This window comes from Pygoscelis adeliae, unplaced genomic scaffold (assembly GCF_000699105.1).
Source record: "Pygoscelis adeliae isolate BGI_AS28 unplaced genomic scaffold, ASM69910v1 Scaffold142, whole genome shotgun sequence".
NCBI classification, from domain to species: Eukaryota; Metazoa; Chordata; class Aves; order Sphenisciformes; family Spheniscidae; genus Pygoscelis; species Pygoscelis adeliae.
In genome coordinates this window covers 1,014,168-1,017,692 of record NW_008824247.1, presented here as the reverse complement: position 1 = coordinate 1,017,692, position 3,525 = coordinate 1,014,168, and positions in this window count along the sequence as shown.

The window sequence follows — 3,525 nt, the reverse complement described above, 5'->3', positions numbered from 1 at the left end:
TGGAGAGCGGCTTGGCTAGCTCCTCCGCCAGCTCTCTCAGCACTCTCGGGTGGATCCCATCCGGCCCCATAGACTTGTGAATCTTTCCTGTCTATTGCTTTCTTTGGAATGGAAATTTTCTCAACTGCAGTCAATTAATCAATTTTAGCCATGCTCATTATCCACAGGGAACTGTTTTTCCATCACAAAATTCATAGACATTGCAGGGAGCTTGTTGTTCTTGTGCAGTCTGGCCTGACGACACCTATTTTCTTAGAAGTTTCACTTGTATCATAATTCCCTCTTTCTCTCATGACTTTTGCTGGCTTTCTTATTTGCAGACACTAGCAACTGTTATAATACCACGTGTGCCTGTTCTCAAGTCTCCCTCCTCTTTAACATTACGTGAGAAAGCATCTGTTACAAGACTTTTTTTCTTTGCCTTTTTACTGGTGTTTTGTAACTATAAGATCATGTACTGAAGTTTTGCTGGTAGAGGAGCCAGATTTCTCCCAAGGATAGTCCCAAGAGATTTGATAACTGTTGCAATCATTACTGTGGGGCTGTGCATATGTTAATCAAACTCCTGACTTCCAGGGTCAAAGGAAAATAATTCCTTTTTGGTCTGAGTGTGATATGCCCTGTTTTGTTTGGATTTCTTCCCCACTGGAACACTTTCCTGCACCAATTCTGCTCCAACCACTCCTTGTAAAGCAGGTCAGTGAATTGCTGTTTTTGTGCTAAAGTAGATTTGCTGTGAGGGTGACTGCCTCTTTTGTATTTGACACTGCTATTCCAGTACTGTCCTTTTTCAGTTCTTTTGGGGAGTTGGTATTTTTAACTATTGTCACTTTCACTTGAATTGGATTCCTTCATTTCCTAAAAGGTGACCAAGATTGCTTTGCTACATATTGATTTGCGGTCTGCCGCAGTCTGCCTCTAAGTCACGCTGTCTGTGGTTTGGAGGAGTGCTTCTAGGCTTTATTGTGCTGCTTTCTGGTGCTGCTAGCTGCTAGAACATCACCAGGTGACCCCACATCTTGTCAAGCTTATCAGAGTTTCAGGACTTCTTGTAGTATGGCCTCGTGGAATAACTCATAAGTGGAGGATACACCAAAGAGCATTCATCATTAGCTCTGCCTTCCTAACAGGTAGCTGGAAGTGGTTAACACGATGGGCTTTCTGTCCAGCCTGTCAGTTCTGATCTTTCAGGGGTATTTCTGCATAGTTGCATACAGCTCATGACCATCATTTTCCCTTTTCTCTGGGGTGGCCAGAGAGACCCGCTCTCCTAAGAGATGGCCTTTAGTTGCATATACTGTATATGCTGCACTTTCAGGTCCTTCAGGACTTTCTCTTCTACTGCTGGGCACAAGGCCACTTTTCATGGCACATGCTGTACCTGCTGTGAATGTCCTGTGTTCCTGCACTGCTTGTTTCTCACTCAGTGCTGCAGATGGCTATTGCCCAGCTGTCTTTTTACTGGTTTTATCACGTGTTGTGATATGTGCAAATGAGCTCCCTCCCCTGCTCTTTGGATGTGTCACAACTTCTTCCTATCCTTCAAGGCTTTCTCTAATATTATATTTTCTTAAAATTTTTGCTGTCTTTAATACTTATCCTTCAACAAGTGGTTCCCTACTGTGAACCGACATCTTTTATTAACAGCAATAGCTGAGTTACCTACTTGTTATGTAGCCCTGGTCCTGGTCCAAAAAAGGTTTCTTTATATCAAGGCAGGTTTTGAGGAAAACCATGGCTTGTCTGTATTTTCCTTACCTCTCTTAGCGAGCTTGCCACTAAAGACCGTGCTCTGTAAATATCCTTGCCTTCTTGCCCATTAAAAGGTAAGTAATCTGGTCTTTCAGACCAGTTATTTTCCTAAAGTCTTGCGAAGACAAATTCAGTAGGAATAAACTTAACATTGACTGCAGGGGGGTTGGACTAACAACCTAAACTAGCAGGGGGGTTGGACTAGATGGTCTCCAGAGCTCCTTTCCAACCTCAACCACTATGTCATTCTGTTAAGTTTCTTCCTTTAACTTAACTGTAATTTACCCTGTTTTTGTGGATATGTAGGATCTATCTAATTTTTATATTGTGTTCAGGCTTCAAAACAGGGAGAAAAGTGACAGTGCAACACTCAGGATTTATTGGCTGCATTCAACTCTCCTGAAAAGTAATGGTCCCCAAATTGTTAGCTTTTACCTTATCTGTAAGTATACTGCATTGCCACCCATCAGGAAGCTGCCTATCAAAACATAAAGGGTACAGTGATATAAAGATCCACTGCACTTTCCTTACATCTGCAATTTCTCTAACTCCTATGGATTGTCCCATGTATTGCAGGTGTACTCCTCACTTTGGTCACTGTAGGCAGCTTGTGCTTCACTGGGTTAGCAGCCTTGGTGTACCAGGGCAGAGGGAGGGCAGCTGGCAGGGCACACCGTTCCTGTAGCTAGTGCAAGAGCTGATGCTCATTTTGGGTCCCCCACCCAGACCTCCCAGGAACCTTCCTGCCTCCCAGGGCTGGAAACAGCAATCAAGCAGTCTAGCAAAGATGTCAGGGTGCTGCAGGCAAGCTTCTGCCATGGAGGAAAACCTCTCCAGGAGGGGTTTCCAGCACAGAAAACTCAGGCTGCGGTTTCCTGGCTTCTGCATAGTCAAAGGTATGTGTTACCTCTAATAATCTGAAGTGATGCTCTGCATAAGTAGCTGGACAGATGACAAAAAAATCTCAGATAAGAAGGCATAGTTAATGTAACGTGCATTTATTTGAAATAAATTATCATTAGACCATCATTTCTCTTTGAAGCCACATGATCATTTGTAATCATCTCTCTAAGCCATAATGTTTTGAGACATGAAACCTGGGTCTTTAGGGCTTTGCTAGACCTAAAGGTCAGACTAGTAGGCTAGCCACATGAGAATAGTTCCTGGAGGATGTATTTCTTCCATATCAGTATAAGGAAGATGTGTACTAGTTTATGTGTTGGGAAATTTCAAGGCCCACTCAGGAAGATTAAGTGATAGTAATCAGTTGTAGCCTCAAGACACCTGCCTGTTCTGCATCTTAGGTGGGTAGCACTGGACCTTTATGCCTGTTGCTGTTTGGAGCTGTGCTCAAAATTTCTAGCACTTTTTGCAAAAGAATTAAGTATTGCCATACAAGAAATAGTTTTCACATTTCTGAATAATTTTGGTCTTCAGAAAAGTTATGTTTTTTCTCTAGAGCAGAAAATTTATGTTCATCATAAAAACACTCCTTGCTAGAGGAAAGAGCGAATGTACTCATGAAATATTAGTTTACATATGTGCAAACTTGTGATCTGAAAATTAATGCTGAGGATTCTTTTGTTCTTTCTTTTTGCAGCTTTCCACATCCCTGACCCGCTGCCTAAGATGTTAATTCAAAGGTTCCCAAACTGTTTTGTGAAATCCTTGATGCTGCTCTGCAGAGAGCAGACAGGTTGTTTGGTAACAGCTGCCTCCTCTTTGGCTCAGGCAAGTAGCTGTAATTTAAAAAGGACATCTGAAACTTTATTC